This window comes from Lynx rufus, unplaced genomic scaffold (assembly GCF_022079265.1).
Source record: "Lynx rufus isolate CCGP_SWC_20201006 ecotype Redwood Valley unplaced genomic scaffold, mLynRuf1.p SCAF_1, whole genome shotgun sequence".
Classification (NCBI taxonomy): domain Eukaryota; kingdom Metazoa; phylum Chordata; class Mammalia; order Carnivora; family Felidae; genus Lynx; species Lynx rufus.
The window spans coordinates 28,489,197-28,507,351 of record NW_025814823.1 but is presented as its reverse complement, the minus strand read 5'-3'; the positions used below and the strand labels follow the sequence as shown (position 1 = coordinate 28,507,351).

The following is an 18,155-nucleotide window of genomic DNA, read 5'->3' as shown; positions in this document are numbered from 1 at the left end:
TATATTTTTAAGTTTTCATTGTACTTTAAAAGGCTAACTTTAACGATCAATTATCCCTGGTTGGATTTTAATGAGGTATTTGAAAAGAGAACCAATCAAATCACGGGAGTTGTGTGCTCTCTTTAAAAATAAATTTGCAGGGTGCCTGGTGGCTCAGTTGGTTAAGCTTCTGACTGGGGCTCAGGTCCTGATCTTGCGGTTCCTGAGTTCTAGCCCCGCATGGGGCTCTGTGCTGACAGCTCAAAGCCTGGAGCCTGCTTCGGATTCTGTGCCTCTCTCTCTCTGCCCCTCCCCTGCTCACTCTCTCTGTCTCTCTCTCAAAAATAAATAAAACATTAAAAAAATAAATTTGCAAAAGTTAATTCACTATATAGTTATTTTTATGAGAATTTGTTTCCTAAGGTCAGTGGACCCCTATATGAGAATAGAACTTTTATTGTAGGTCTGTGGAATCGTGCTTTTATTAGCCTGCCTCCTTATTTTCTAAAATAAGTATGTGTAAGCACACACAAGTGTTAGCAAGATGCACTTAGCAAAGAGTCAAAGATTGCTTCAGTCATTTTTTTTTTTAATGTTCATTTATTTTTGAGAGACAAAGGGAGAAAGCATGAGTGTGGGAGGAGCAGAGAGAGGGAGAGAGGGAGACACAGAATCCCAAGCAGGCTCCAGGCTCTGAGCTGTCAGCACAGAGCCCCATGGGGGGCTAGAACTCCCAACCAGGAGATCATGACCTAAGCTCAAGTCAGATGCTTAACCGACTGAGCCACCCAGGTGCCCCACTTTGGTCATTTTTTTAAATCTGCACATCTTGTAATTTATAGTGATATTCTTTATAGAATTTATGCTAACCTAAGGATATGGGGTTTCATGTATTTTTAGAAGATTAGGCCTAAAGAATATAGGGACTTTCTAGCAGTGCCTTTAACATTTGAAATCTTATTTAAAAAAAAAAAAGTTCATAAAACCGTGTTACTAATGGCAACTCAGCAGGTTTAAAAAATGGTATATTTTATAGATTGATATGAAGTGGTTAAAATTCCATGCAAACTTATATTAAAATTAGCTGGTGAATTTATACTGTTTGAAAGAAAATTTATGGCTCTAACTTGTGTTGAGTAGTTAATTAAAAATTTGGGGGGGGGTAAAACTAAAATTTGTAGGTGTTGTGAATTCATGGTAATAGCTAAGATTATACTCTTAAAATGTTATATTCTCTGTGATTGGGGGTAAAGCATGTGTTCAAGACTAAGAATAATTTCAAAAAGCATACTTATTACTGGGTTTCCATTTAACTTTCTAATAAAAATATTTCGCACATATTTTTTTCTCATGATTATACATAGTGATCACTAAATGAAATATTTCTTAAATTTCCCAAGAAACATTTCTTAAATTTCAGAAATTCTATATTTTATACTAATTCATACAAATGCATGTAAGTTCATCAGCCTTTTTGTATCTGAACACCTGAGATCCAGGCCTAAAACTCTTGAGACCAGTGAGTCTCAACTTCTCTCCCTGCCCCCAAGGGCAATCCAGACTGTTCATACGTGCTACAGATTTCATTAGTTGTATCTCTTTATCACACAGTACTGATTCTCAAGGAAGAGAGCTAGTGCAGTGAGGGGATTCATAGAATGAGAACTGCTAAATTGAATAGTGGTGCCCAGTCTTCAATTATGACCCAGCTAAGAGTTAAGGGAAAAATCTTTTAGAAAAAGACTATATTTGGTTGATTACCTCCACAGATATGCAAGATGGGACAGTCTGGAGGAAAAGGAGGCCAGGACTAGCTCAAGGCCTGGTGGTTTTTAAGACAGAAAGCCGCTCTTGCTCATACATACGATTGATGCATCAAGGGACCATTAGATCTGACAGGTTATGGTTATTAGTGGCATCTTTGATCCTGGAGGAATAGCAGCCCAGGATGTTGTGTGTGGTCCATGTACACATACCTATGCACATATACACATATATTCATGTGTATGCATATATATGCCGTCTCTTTATAAAGCATTTGTACGTAGATATACAGAAGGCCTACAGCAGAGTGAGTTGTACCTAGAAATCAAAAAATATTTCTTAAATGAATAACTTAAATGAATAATGTATATATTATACACTTGCATATAATGCTTCATATATATGGATATTATTGTGAAAACAGGGTACTTATTTTAGTTTCCTTTAAGAGCCTTAATGAGCATAAAGCTGTTTGGTTAGTTTAGGTTTGGGGTCAAAAAGGCCACTAAAGTAATTACTTTATTTAAAGTGTTCTTTGTTGTAAATACTGGTTAATGTTTTAAATAATTTGAATAATCTCAAATTAATTGTGGCACTTGGAAAGTCTCCAGGTTTTTCTTTAACTGAAACAAGTAATACGTACATATAATAAGATATTTAACATTGTGAGAGGATATTCAGTGATGGGAGGGTATCCAGGGACAAGTAATCTCCCTCTTCCTCCAGACCTTGTAGTCTCCCATCTCAGAGGCAATTGTTGACATTTTTCTTGGTGGGCTTCCAGAAAATGTCTATGAATATACATATGTTTCTTTCAAAAAGTACAAACGGGAACATTCCGTACACATGCTGTGTCTTGTTTGGAGCTATAACATGATCATTTCCCTAATGGCGTGTATACATCTACCTCATTCTTCCTAGGTTGGGAAAGTATTCCATGATATTAGGTTGAACTAAGAGAATTTGCTATGTCAGTAGGTCAAAAATGGTCAAGAGTAGAATGGTGGGTTGCCAGGGGCTGGGAGGTAGGGGAGATGGGGAAATGTTAGAGACAGGCTACAAACTTTCATTTATAGGATGAGTAAGTTCTTATGTTCAGCATAGCGACTACAGTTAATAATACTGTCATGTATCCTTGAAATTTGCTGAGAATAGATCTTAAGCATTCTTAACACACAAACACACACATTAACTATGTGAGGTGCTGGATATGTTGATTGATCTAAGTGTAGTAATTATTTCACAATGTGTAGGTCAAATTATCACATTGTATACTTTAAGTATATATAATTTTGTTTGTCAATTATATCTCAGTAAAGCTGGAAAATACAGGTTGAATGTGGGAAATTTCATGTGGTTCAACCTAACATGATAGATCATCATTTAATTACCCACTTCTCTATGGAAGGAAATACGGGTTATTTTAGGACAACACTAATCTCGGGGTTTATTTGCAGTGGATATAATGACTTTTAAAGTAAAGAATAAAACTAGCATGCTTTCAAAATTAGTGTGGTTTAATAATAAAATTCTCATGCACATTTTAGTACCTGCCCCACATCTTTGTTCCTCTTTTCATTTTATTCCTGTTTCTTTGTCCTTGCTGTGTACTATTTCTCTCTCTCTCTCTCTCTCTCTCTCTCTCTCTCTGTCTCTCTTTTTTTACTTTTTATCTATCTCTGTTTCAGCTAAGTGGAATTTCAGGTAGTCTAATCTGGCTGCCCAGGTGCTAAACTCTAGAAAATTTTATGGCTGCTTCGATTTCCCCAAAGGAAAAAAAAAATCCTTACTGTACAAAAGTGAAAGTGGTGCTGATGTGGGAAAACCAGGAGCTATAATTCATCCTATCTCTTCCTATCTCGTTACTCTTGGCCGTTATTCCTAATCCTTAGTTCTGTCTTAAGGAGGAGGTTGATTTTACATTCAGGTTTACTGTTACAGAGGATTTCACGTGTATTTATTGAGAAAGAGACATTCTGAAACAACACTAATATGAACTCAGACCAACTTGGTTTTGAACATGAATGTGGAAAAAGCTTCATTTGCTTTTTGTTGGCCAGTGAATACTGTGGCCCATGAATACAGGGAATCGCTGGAGGAACCTTGGTCAGATTTGTAGGCTAAGATTGTTGAACCATCATAAGCCACGTGGTATCAACAAATGAACCATCTCAATGACTTTTTCTTTTTCTTTTTTTTCTCCAAGAGATCCAAGTAATGTTAACTTTATGGATAGCATACATATAGAAATTTCCAATACATTCATCTCACTTAATTTTTTAAAAAATGGTTTATTGTCAGGTTGGCTAGCATACAGTGTATACAATGTGCCCTTGGCTTTGGGAGTAGATTCCCATGATTCATTGCTTACATACAACACCCAGTGTTCATCCCAACAAGTGCCCTCCTCAATGCCCATCACCCTCTCCCCGGTCCCCCTTATCAACCCTCAGTTTGTTGTCTGTATTTAAGAGTCTCTTATGGTTTGCTTCCCTCCCTCTCTGTTTGTAACTATTTTACCCCCCTTCCCTTCCCCCATGGTCTTCTGTTAAGTTTCTCAAGTTCCACATATGAGTGAAAACATATGATATCTGTCTTTCTCTGACTGACTTATCTCACTTAGCATGATACCCTCCAGTCCTAGACACGTTGCTGCAAATGGCAGGATTTCATTCTTTCTCATTGCCAAATAGTATTCCATTGTATATATAAACCGCATCTTTATCCATTCGTCAGTTGATGGACATTTAGCTTCTTTCCATAATTTGGCTATTGTTGAAAGTACTGCTGTAAACATTGGGGTACATGTGCCCCTATGTATCAGCACTCTTATGTATCAGCACTCTTTATCCTTCGGATAAATTCCTAGTAGTGCTATTGCTGGGTCGTAGGGTAGTACTATTTTTAATTTTTTGAGGAACCTCCACACTGGTTTCCAGAGTGGCCGCACCAGTTTGCATTCCCACCAACAGTGCTAGAGGGTTCCCATTTCTTCACATCCTCGCCAGCATCTGTTGTTTCCTGACTTGTTAATTTTAGCCATTCTGACAGGTGTGGGGTGGTATCTCAGTGTGGTTTTGATTTGTATTTCCCTGATGATGTGTGATGTTGAGCATCTTTTCATGTGTCTTTGGCCATCTGGATGTCTTCTTTGGAAAAGTATCTATTCATGTCTTCTGCCCATTTCTTCAGTGGATTATTTGTTTTTCAGGTGTTGAGTTAAGTTCTTTATAGATTTTGGATACTAACCCTTACTCCGATATGTCATTTGCAAATATCTTTTCCCATTCTGTCGGTTGCCTTTTAGTTTTGCTGATTGTTTCCGTTGCAGTGCAGAAGCTCTTTATCTTGATGGGGTCCCAGCAGTTCATTTTTGCTTTTAATTCCCTTGCCTTTGGAGATGGGTCGAGTAAGAAATTGCTGCAGCTGAGGTCAAAGAGGTTGTTGCCTGTTTTCTCCTCTAGGATTTTGATGGTTTCCTGTCTCACATTTATGTCTTTCATCCATTTTGAGTTTATTTTTATGTATGGTGGAAGAAAGTGGTCCAGTTTCATTCTTCTGCATGTTGCCGTCCAGTTCTCCCAGCACCATTTGCTAAAGAGACTGTCTTTATTCCATTGGATATTCTTTTCTGCTTTGTCAAAGATTAGTTGGCCGTACATTTGTGGGTCCAGTTCTGGGTTCTCTATTCTATTCCATTGGTCTATGTGTCTGTTTTTGTGCCAATACCGTAGTCAATGACTTTTTCTGACAATGAGTCATCTTAGCCAAGCTCTTAAAGCTTCATGTGTCAAAAATATCTCCTAATTAGGTAGATTTATTGTGCTCTCATTTCTCCGATATTTCTATGTCTTCTTACAGTTAATATGGAATATTTATGGGTATTTAAATTTAGGTAAAACCTACCTAACCACTGGAAACATATTCAGAACTTTGCAACATTATATCTGCATTCAGACATGTCTTTAAGCACGTTAAGAAAATAGTCACTACAATCATCAGTTAGTACCTTGGTTTTACTTTAACATGAAGGATATATAAATAAATTCTTGTACATTGATGGTAAGGCCATACATGGAAGTATTAATTTGTATTTTTCACGGCTTTATGAGATACAATTTGTGCAATTAAAACATTATCTTTCACCATAACTGTATTTAGAATAGTCTAGGGAAGACTTACTTAGCATTTTTCAAATTGTAGGTGGTGGCCCATTAGTGGGCCATGATGGCTCATATCTAACATTTGAAACAGAGACAGAATAGATTAGAAAATATTACTTAAAACTTTTACCCACAGTTCTGAGTGGAATCACTGGGCTCGGTAATGATCCAAATATGATGAGAAATAGAAACATGGCTAGAAGATTGTTAAGAAATGAGAATAAAGTAATATTGACAGGTTTATAGCTCAGAAACTCAATATGATATGAAAAGCAAGTAAGAACTTTAACATTTCGCTGGATAATGAGCAGGAATATGTCTTGAATAATAAGAATAATTAACATTCATCTAGGGTAAAAATTGGCAAACTTTTTCTGGAGAGGTCCAGATAGTAAAGTTTTGAGCTTTGTGGGCCATAAAGTCTGTGTTAAAATTATTCAACTCTACTGTTTTAGTGTAAAAGCAGCCATAGACAATACTTAAATGAATAAGGGTGGTGATGTCCAGTAAAACTTTAAGGACACTGAAATTTGAATTTCTTATAATTTTCAGGTATTAAGAAATACGCTTCATCCTCTTCTTCTTTATTAAAAAAAGCCATTTAGGGGCACCTGAGTGACTCAGTAGGTTGAGCGTCCGACTTTGGCTCAGGTCATGATCTCACGGTTCATGAGTTTGAGCCCCACATTGTGGGGTCTGTGCTGACAGCTCAGAGCCTGGAGCCTGCTTTGGATTCTGTGTCTCCCTCTCTCTCTGCCCCTCCCCCTGCTTGCACTCTGTCTCTCTCTCTCTCTCTCAAAAATAAATAAGCATTTAATTAAAAAAGCCATTTAAACTTGTAAAAACCTTCTTAGCTTATAGGCTGTACAAAATCAGGTGGCTGGAAGGAAATGACCCATAGATTTGGCTTGTGGGCCAACGTTTTCTGACCCCTATTCTAGGTGATGGAAAATGGTATAGTTAGGTTTGCAAAGCACTGCAAAGTTAAGGTGCTGCTAGATGCGATCAGCACTTAAGGGACCAAATAAAGCTAGATTTCAATCCATTTAAAAATCTCATCTTTGTAGAACATTTTATTTTTAGCTTGGTTTGCGTCTTTGCTTCCATTTTAATGTGAACTAAATATAGACTGGAAACTCTGAGTCTTGGTACAGTAATATATGGTATAACAGCTTTCTTTCCATTTTGATTACAAGTTAAACATGGTATTCCATTATTAAAGATAAGAGGCATAATAAATAATTTACTAAACCTTTACATATAACTTAAGATACCTTATTTGAAAGTGTCTAAATTTAGAAAGCTTTCACTTCGTTTAAGGTTGCATGTTTGCTGTTGTGGTAGGGATGACAAAAGGTTGTATGAAACGACTATTGTCAGCCACCCGGGGCTCCTCTCTGTTTCCAGGGTACAGTGTTTCACTCATATTGGATTTGTTAGACTTTACTTACTCAGGAAATGTGCTTATAAGCAAAGGTTTTAATTAAAGAGCATTTGTTTTATATCTAAGAATAGACCTTTGAGAAAGGCCATAACATGTTAGCACATCATTTTCCCTTGGCAAATTTGTGTGGTTTTTCTGGGTATCAAGTATATTTCTCTATGAATATTCAGTTACTTGAAACACATTTGTGTTTTTTACTTTAACTGGCTTAAAATGGTCAATAACCATTATTGATAATAGCCTTAATTTAGGATTCAGTGCATGTTGTTTCTGCTTTAGGTAGTCGTTTATTTTTTCCCAATGAACATACATGGTAATAATGCTCCCCCCGCTTTGCTTTTTGTTATGAGGATATTTGGAAGACTATTAGGCTCTTGTTTTATACCAAAGAAATATGATCAACTTTATCATGTGCAGAGCTGGGATTTCTAACCTTCTCACTGTGCCATTTGAGTATGAGGACTTTTTCAAACCACCAGGATGTAATTTACTATACTAAATCTTTTTGTACAGGCTTGGGGCATTTGTGTCAGAAATTTTAAAATACCTTTCTACTTAACATTTGATTTTTTTACAGAGCAGTTTTATTAACTGAATAAGCATGAGTTTACTTAACAGTTGTGTGAAATTATCTAAAATTTTACAAATGATTCAACTGAGGCTCAGTTTAGTATGTGCTGAGTAAAAGGGCAGGCCGAAACTCAAAAGCAAGACTTCCAACTGCTGCACCATATTCCCTGGCACAGTGGACACAATGTTCCAAATGCCTGTTTTCAGGAGTTCCATGAGCATCTTAGGTTTGGGTTTGGGTTTGGGAGCCTTACCTCCCCAGGGTACAGGCACAGATATACGCAGGCGGTCTCAACGTCTCTTCTCCCCTCCCTCTTGCCCCTCCCAGCCCTACTTCCCCTCTCCCTGCCCCTTCCTCCTCCTCCCTGCCCTGCCCTTTATCAACTTGTTTAGTCTGTAAGCATATCTCTCACCAAGGTGCTAGATTTTTTAATGTCTCTCTGCATTTGAATCCCATGGTTTCAGTGACATGTTTGGAGCCTATGTTTGAAAAGTAAATTTCTGAAGAAAATATTTCTGCTGAAATCTGAAACTTATACGGATTTTAATTACTGTTAGCAAAATCATGATCAGCATTTAAGGGACCAAATAAAGCTAGATTTCAAACAAACATGTTTGAAAACATCTTTGGAAGGGCTAATTTAGAAGAAATGCTTTTAGGTATCTAAATTTCCAAACAGGTTCTCAAAGACAGCTCTTAGTTTCACTTCCATAGGTAAGATGCTATTTTAAAAGGTCATGATACAGCACTAAAAAGAATTATATAAGGTAATTTTCCACATGGCCTATTAAAACATAGGTGAGGAAAAAATATGAGTAAAATTTATTTTTAACTAGCTAAGGAATGCAAATGACATTTGGGGGGCCATTTTCTCTATCAGCCTATTTTACTTAGATAAGAAAGGCTGCCAGGGCATATACCTGAGCGGGCACACTGTTTTGAGTAGGATTGTTTGTACAAACTCATACAGTACTTTAAAATTATAACATAAAAATAATGTTATATATAATTAATATACAATAAATGTGTTTTATATATGTTAATATATGTTATGTATGTTATATGAACATAATGTGTACAATTAAAATAGTGTATGAGTATGTTATATACGTGTCATATATATATAAATATATCTCTGTAGTTTGCAAAGCAGAATGATAAAATGAGCACCTGTGAATCCAGTTTAAGAACCAGAACACTTCCAACACCATACATCTACCTGTGTGTTCCTTCTCTTTTTTAGTCCTTTGTTGCCCCCCAGTTCATTCAAAAAGATATTTATGTTGTTCCAAGCACTCTCATAGGTGCCAGGGATTGAGCAATAAACAAAATAGACAAAAACCTGTGCCTTCATGGAGCTCACAATTTAATGCCAGGAAAGGTTATGATCTCATAAATATGTAAAATGAGTAGCATAGTAGAAGGTGAGAAGTACTATAGTGGAAAAGTATGGGTGGGGGAGGAGGAGAGGGGAAGAGCTTCCTGAAAAGGTAACATCTGAGCAAAGATCTTGAGGGAATGAACCATGTAGACCTCTGAGGGAAAAGCAGTGTAGGCAGAAGGAACAGCAACTGTGAAGGCCAAGAGACGGAAGCTGCGAGGAGGAAGAGGTCAGTGGGACTGAAGTTGGGGGTGGTTGAAGTTAGAAGGAAGCAGGTAGAAAGTTAGAAGTAAGTTAACAATGTCAAAAGTCAGGTGGTACTATAGAGAAGAGTTCTTAGCCTGGGGTTCATGCATTCCATAGCATGGATGGGCTTCAGAGGGCCCCCCAAATTTTATATCTGGCTGTACACCTCTTGGAAGACTAACACCATTGATCTGTAAGGAGAATTGCAGGACAGGCAACAAATATAGATGAAAAAATACACACACACGCTATAACCCATCACTGTCGTGGTCATTTGGAGAGGTGCTAAAATTGGGGGTGGGTCAACGAAATGAATCTTATTAAGAAGCATAGAATGGGGTGCCTGGGTGGCTCGGTCGGTTAAGCGCCCAACTTCGGCTCATGTCATGATCTCACGGTCCGTGGGTTCGAGCCCCGCATCGGGCTCTGTGCTGACAGCTCAGAGCCTGGAGCCTGTTTCAGATTCTGTGTCTCCCTCTCTCTGTGACCCTCCCCCGTTCATGCTCTGTCTCTCTCTGTCTCAAAAATAAATAAACGTTAAAAAAAATTTAAAAAGAAAAAAAAAAGAAGCATAGAATAGCAAGATTCCTTTCAGGGGTTTGCAGAGTTGGGTTTGCATCTTGGCTCTTTCAGGTACTATTAGATGACCTTAGTCATGTCACTTAATGTGACAGAGAACGCTGTGCTCATCAGTATTTGTGTTTCTCTTGTTCTTCCTGGCCCATCATTGGACTTCATTTCCCCTTGGTGGAAATGGTGGGGTTATGTAACTGAGTTCAGGCCAGTGGAATATGGGTGTGAGTGATGTTTGTTATTTGGCCTCCAAAGCCTTTTATGGGACTCTCTCTGTTTTGTCCCTTCTCTCACCTGCCAGCTAGATGTAGATAATTTAATGGGAAGAGCTTGGATCCCTGAATGACTTCAGGGACCAAAGCATCTGTGTTCCTGCTCCCAAACCTCACTGGTCACATTGGATTGTGACACAAGAGGGAAATAGACCTTTACTGTGTTAAGTGAGATTTGGGCATGGTTTGCTACATTAGTTAGCATACTCTTACCAATATACTTCATCTCTGTGAACTCCAGCTTTCTGGCATGCAAAATGGATATAGTGATTTCTGCTCATAGGGTGGTAGGTGAGTAATGAAGGTTAAAGAAATACACAGTATGCTGTTGTATCCCTGATTTTTATAATTATTTTAAAAAATTGGTATAAAATTCTGATAACTCAGTTATTCATGATACATATATGTTCTGCATAACTTAATCAGTAGGGTATATAGATTACTGTTCTTTGCTGACTATTCGAAAGACTTGATAAAATGACTATAATTTTATAGGCCATTATTTGGTCATTAAAAATCAAATGTCTTTGCTACCGTGAAAGGGTAGCTACCTTTGGGCAGGCGAAAACTCATGTTGCAAAAGAGTAACGAAGATAGGCTTACTCTACTTGATGATTTTAGCTAGGGTCACCCTTGTTTCTAGAGTAATGTATGTTACAAGAGTCTTATGAAAAAATACTTTCATGAGTGACCACTTAGAGGTGGTAGTGGAAATAATTGGCCAGGTAGGCTTTTAGGTGATTTTGTGGCCAAATCTACTTTATCCTGAAATGATCTTCCCTACACCTTCCCTGTCTCCTCAACTCCTATTTACTCCTCAGCCCATATAATCTGGCTTTTGCCCCAACCACTTCATGAAAACTTTTGAAAAGGTTACTAACAACCTAATTGCTAAAGTCTTGTGGTCTCTTTTTAGTTGTCACTCTGCCGTATTCATACCAATTTTGACAATGTTGACCATTTTTCTCGCATCTTCCTCTTGTTTTCAACGTTTAAATTTCTCTTATCTTTCTTATTACCTTTTTACAGCCTGTCAGTCTCTAGCCCCAACTCATTTCACTAATGCTAAATGTTTTTGTTTCCTAGGATTCTTATTCTAAGTCTGTTTGCCTCTGTCTTAGTTAATGCGATCGATTAGATTAGACTTCAGCTACCAGCTGTACCAGTCTTTCTCCAGCCTCTGAGACCTGGACCTCTATTTCCTTTGCCTACCAGTGCCTAATATAGTGGGTCCCCATTGCCTTCTCAGCCTCGATATTCTCAAACTGAACAGGTATGTACATAGTCTCCCCACCTACTGAGTACTTTTTGCTTCACTACTTTTCTCTCTTACAGGATTTGCCTTGTAGCTAACTTGGACTTTTTATCTTGCTAATCATTTTCATTAACTCATCAGCACGTATGCATTCTGGCTGGGCAGAGTGCTAGGCGTGCGGATGGAGCAGCCACCAAATGTGGTCAATTCTGTTTGTTTTTTCCATACATTATTCATATAATCTTTATAACAAAAACTGTCAAGTCGGTAGGTACAACTAGCATACTCATTTTAGAAGTGAGGAAACCAAGAATTTGATAAGTAGCTTGCCCAAGGTCACATCGCTGTCCAGTGACCTTTCTGGTGCCTGGTTTAACTATTGTGATATACTGTCTGCTGTGTGTGTCTGTTGTGAATCCATCCCTTCCCTTGTATTTCCATTGCCACCTACCCTAACTTCATTTGACCTGCAAAACTCATCATTTGGATGTTTGCAATGGATTTCCTCTCTGGTGCACTGCCAGAGTTATCTTTGTAAGAGGGAACATTTTACATGAACTCTTAGACATTGCCCGTTACTAGTGGAATACGTTCTAAATTTCTTTGCAGGGCTTAGTAGGTCTTTCTCAATTTGATGGTAAACTACTTTTCTGTTCATCTAACCAGTATTTATTGAGTACCACTGTAGGTGCTGGAATAATAAAATAATATAAAAAAAACCCTGCTTACTAGATCACTATTGAGGGAGAAGTTAATACATATATATACAAACATGTGTCAGATGTTCATAAGCACAATAGAGGAAAATAAGACAGGGTAAAGGCAGAGAAAGTGATGGGGCGGTGTATGTGTATGTGTGTGTGTGTGGAACGTATTTTGGTTGACTAGGTACAGGAGGGACTCTCTCTTTGATGAAGTGATTTTGAACAGAGATCTGAATGAAGTGATATCTGGTGTCAGAGCCTACCAGGCGGAGTCAGTGCCATGTTCTTACAGTTGTGTTTCCTGTCACTGTCATCCTGTGACCGATCATGCCATATTCTTCTCTGTTCCCAAAGAAAGGCAGGTACTGTTGTACCTCCAAGTGTTTTCCCATGATATTCCATCTACCTGAAATGCTCCTTTCTTCCCACTTCTCTGCCTGATTTATTTTTATGTACTATTATTTCCCAACATTTCTGAAAATATTTCAAGTGGTTTACATTCAACATTGTGTGTCAAGCTTGGGTAAAATATAGATAGGACTAAGAGACCATGGATGTTAGTAGGTTAATCTATAAAGTAGGGTCTGTGTTCTTTCTTCTTTTTTTTTTTTTTTTTAAGTTTATTTATTTTTGAGACAGAGAGAGACAGAGCATGAATGGGGGAGGGTCAGAGAGAGAGGGAGACACAGAATCGGAAGCAGGCTCCAGGCTCTGAGCCGTCAGCACAGAGCCCGATGCGGGGCTTGAACTCACGGACCATGAGATCATGACCTGAGCCGAAGTCGGGCGCTTAACCGACTGAGCCACCCAGGCGCCCCGGGTCTGTGTTCGTTCGTTCTTTCTTTCTTTCTTTCTTTCTTTCTTTCTTTCTTTCTTTCTTTCTTTCTCTCTTTCTTTCTCTCTTTCTCTCTTTTTCTCTATCTAGTCTATTATTAAAGATGAGTCGTAAATTTGACCCCAAACTTCCTGGCAGCCAAAGCAACAAGATTATTTACAAATTTTATTGTCAGAATTTTTTTTCCCTAGGTCCCAAGGAAATGTATCTGTCAGTCTTCCATGTGGGGGTCGCTGAGGGATATAGATGCACCCCTCACCAATCAATATGTGGGGCAGGATGGGGTCTTGTGAAAGGCTGACCTTTCCTGGGAGCTGGATTATTTATCCAGAGTTTGCAGTAGATGCAGGAGTAGGCACTTTTGGAAGTTCATTTCTGATTTTTTTGCAGCTTTCTTCGTGGAGTAAGAATCTAGATCCTCAGCTCAGAATAAGAGCGGGGGGTGGGGGGTGGGGGGGGCGTGGAGAGGATCTTGGAGATCTGGGGAGAGAGGAGAAGGTGTGAAATACTTGAATAGGAGAGTGGAAAAGGGAATGGAGTAGAGAAATGCAGTGTGAATATCAGGTGGCATTTCAGGCACACCTGAGGCAAGTGACCATGAGTTTAAGGTAAGCACCGTCAGCCTGGCCATGGGACCATGTTCAGCAGCATGGCTGTAGGCACAGAGTAAGTAGAGAACTAAGGTAAACCAGGGTTGCGGTTTGGTTAAGTAAGTATGGTAGAACGAGGGGACAGGGAGATTGAGGGTGGATATAAGGGAGAGATTCCAATGACAAGTTCTGGAATTCATGCTGGGTAAAGAATGAGCACTTGAGACATCTTAAGAAGTAACTATGGGACCAAGCAGCTAAGGAAGGTTAGAAGAGAAAATCATTGCAAAGAATTTCATTTTAGTCACTCAAATTAAAAAAGAAGAAAGAAAAAGAAAAGAAAGTCTACTAAAAAAAAAAGCTATGCAGTTTTAATTATTTTAAATATGCTTATGGATGCCTTAATAATAGGTTTTGCTGGGGAAATCTCTGGATCATGTATGCATAGTTGGGGTCCCTTCAATAGTCAAATACAAAGAATATTTTACTTAGAACATGAAAACAGCTCCTTGAAGAAATAAATAGATTGAGGTTGGAATTTTTAAAAAACATACAAATGAAACCTTAACATGCATTAAGTAACTCGTGAGCCCTAGTTCCAGTATTTATTGGTTAATCTAAGTGTTTGTTTCCTTGTCTGTAAATTCTCATTAAGGGTCTGGTGAGGATTGAAGAGATAAACTCCTTAGTTCAGTGCCTGGTGCACAATAAGTGCTCGTAAATGTTGGCCACATCGTCAAGAATCTCGAGGTGAAGGGCACTCTTTCCGGAGGTACCTCTGCACTCAGAAGGACAAGTGAGTGAGGTGCTGGTGAAACCTTTGGTCATAGTGAAAAATCCCCATTCATATCCAGCCTTTGGCAGGCCAGAATCAAAGCTGTGTAATTATAAACCTTTCTGTGAGTTGATAAGGGGCCAGAGCCATTATCATAGATCTAGCGAAGGTTCCACAGTAGGAAGGGAACAATGTTGAAGGAGATTCAGCTTTCTCCTGTTGAATCTTCTCATCGTCCATTCATCCATACATAGCACAACAATCCTAAATTATTACCATTCAAGCATTCGTGATCCTTCCCCTCCTGTTCTTAAAGAGGAGCGTTCTGTATTGGATGGGCACCTTCATTCTCTTTTGTTAAGGAACACGAGAGTAGATATAATGAGGGGACAGGAAAATACTCATTCTATGACATTATTACCTTCAGGGCCCAGTGTGTGTGGTGTAGTTGAGAAGCTGGAATGAACAGGGGAAATCACATGTGCTGACTTTCCTGTCAAGGGAAACTGTGAACATACAGGAGACATTCCCTGGGAAATATTTATATGAAAGAGGAGGACTGGGGTTCTATATGAACAAGTAAGAGAAACAGCCAGCAAAGTGTGGGTTATTGTCCTCACTGTGACCTCTTGTATACCTACAGGCTGATAAGGCCTGGGAACTTGATGTACACTTTCATTAGCCATCTACACAATATGAGCACGTGATATATAACCTGTTTAAATTATAAAGCAGTTGTACACCTCTGTTCATAGCAGCATTATTCACAAGAGCCAAAAAGAAAAAGTGACTCACATGTCCCATTGACGAGTGGCTGAAAAAACAAATCATGGTGTATATATCTGCAAGAGGAGTTTATTCAGCCGGAAAAAGGAAAAAAATTCTGACACATGCTGCAACATGGATGAACTTTGAGGCTGTAACGCAGAGTGAAATAAAGCAGCCACAAAAGGACTTATGACTCCACTTACATGAAGTACCTAGAGTAGCCAAATTAACAATGACAAAGTAGGATGTTGGTTGCCAGAGGCTGGGGGAAGTTGGGGAATGGGGAGTTAGTGTTTAATGGGGACAGAGTTTCAGTTTTGCCAGGTGAAAAGTGTTCTGTGAATGGATGGTGGTGATGGTTGCACAGCCATGTGAATGTAGTTAATGCCAATGAACTGTATACTTAAACATGATTAAGATGATAAGTTTTATGTTAAGTGCATTTTACCGTAATTAAAACCAATTATAAGTATGCTTCATAGGAATGACCTGCTATAAACTCAAATAGTATTATAAAATTTTTTTTTTTAGTGAGATGAAAATGAAAAGTAAGCTTAAGCAATGTGCAGAACATCACAAAAACTGAAAACATCAAGAAAACAGTGAAACTTTGCTGAAGGACAAAAAGAATTTGGACAAATGCTATTAATTAAGTTTTACTCAGTTTGTCTGTAAATTTTACACAATTACAAATACGTTTGCTATCTGAATTTTGACTGACTTACTAAAATGATCTGCAAGGTCATAAAATAATACCGAGTTACATACTGAAAAGGAAGAATAACAAAAGGGCCTTAGCCAATCAGACGTAATTGAACTTAGCACAAAGCTACAAAAACAACGAATGTGGCTCTGATATGAGAGTAAATTGAAAGATAAATGGAACAGAATAAAAAGTTCAGAAATTTGTCCATAAATATATAAGAATATGTCTCACAATACAATAATATTTCAAATAAGTGGGGAAAAATGGTTTACTTAGTAATTCCTCTTAAGGCAACTGGCTCACCATTTAGTTAAAAAAAATTGGAAGCCCAATCCCTACCTCACACCATGAACTACATACTTTCTGGATAGGTTAAAGATCACATTTGTAATAAATGAATCATAAAAGTACTAGAATAAATATAGATAAGTAATTGTATAGTTTCAGGGTTGGAAAGAATTTTCTTTCTTTCTTTCTTTCTTTCTTTCTTTCTTTCTTTCTTTTTTGGCAAGAATTTTAAAATGTGACACTAAGGAAGAAAATGGGAAGTAAAAGCTTGTTGAATCCTGACATATTGAAACTCACCATAAACCAAGTGGCAAGGCAAATAACTTCTCAAACCTATTCAATATTTAGCCAGAAAGATTATTTCTCATTCATTGTTTATGATAAAAATGTCCAAAAATAAAGGGTTGGTTAAATTAATTATGCTATATCCATATCAAAAAAATTCCATCAGGTACACAGTAACTGGCAGGCTGTAGATGTTCAATAAGTGCTATGAGAGTAGATAGAGGAACAAATTACTATTTGTTACCATGCTGACATGGAAGGTACTCACAATATATGAAAAGGAGATTGTAACACCATGTGTAGACTTGGAGCCCCACCAAAGGAGATACCAAAGATATAGTGGTTTCCCACTGTGTTATAGAATTATGGGTGTTTGCTATTTACTTCTATTTTTTTAAGGTTTTATTTTAATTCCAGTTAGTTAACATACAGTGTTATATTAGTTTCAAGTGTACAATATAGTAATGCATCACTTCCACACATCATCCTGTGCTCATCTCGATAAGTGCACTCCTTAATCCCCATCACCTGTTCAACTCATCAGTTTGTTCTTTGTAATTAAGTCTGTTTCTTAATTTGTCTCTCTCTTAATTTTTCCCTCTGCTTGTTTGTTTTGTTTCTTAAATCCTATGGATGAGCAAAATCATATGGTATTTGTCTTTTTTCTGATGTATTTTGCTTAGCATTATACTTTCTAGCTCCATCACATCATTACAAATGAAAAGATTTCATTCTTTTTTATTGATGAATAATATTCTATTATATATATATGTATGTATATGTATATGTATACATACATGTGTATGTATATACATATATGTATGTATATGTATATGTGTGTGTGTATATATATATATATATATATACACACCACATCTTCTTTATCCATTCATCAATTGATGGACACGAGCTGCTTCCATATCTTGGCAATTGTAAATTATGCTGCTATAAACATAGGGGTGCATATATCCCTTTGAATTAGTGTTCTTGTATTATTTGAGTAAATGCCGTGTAGTGGGATTGCTGGATCATAAGGTAATTCTATTTTTAATTTTTGAGACACCTCCATGCTGTTTTCCATAATGGCAGCACCAGTTTGCATCCCCACCAACACTGTAGGAGAGTTTCCCTTTCTCCACATCCTTGCCAACAGCTGTTGTTTCTTGTGTTGTTGATTTTAGCCATTCTGACAGATGTGAGGTGATATGTCATTGTAGTTTTGATTTGCATTTCCTTGATGATAAGTGATGATGAGCATCTTTTCATGTGTTTTTTGGCCATCCGTATGTCTTCTTGGCCAGAATGTCTGTTCATGTCTTCTGCCTCGTTTTTAATTGGATCATTTGGGGTTTTTTTGGTGTTGAGTTGTATAAGTTCTTTATATATTTTGGATACTAACCCTTCATCGGGTGTATCACTTGCAAATCGGGTAAATCGGGTAAATCACTTCTGCCATTCCGTCAGTTGTCTTTTAGTTTTGCTGATTGTTTCCTTTGCTGGGAAGAAGCTTTTTATTTTGATGCAGTCCCAATAGTTTATTTATGCGCTTTTGTTTC

At 37.7% G+C, this 18,155-nt stretch overlaps 1 protein-coding gene across 3 annotated transcripts in view; it reads left to right on the top strand.

Moving 5' to 3' along the window:
• The window catches only part of DGKH (diacylglycerol kinase eta), a 177,323-nt gene that overhangs the window by 7,888 nt on the left and 151,280 nt on the right, over window positions 1-18,155 (top strand). The window lies entirely within an intron of this gene.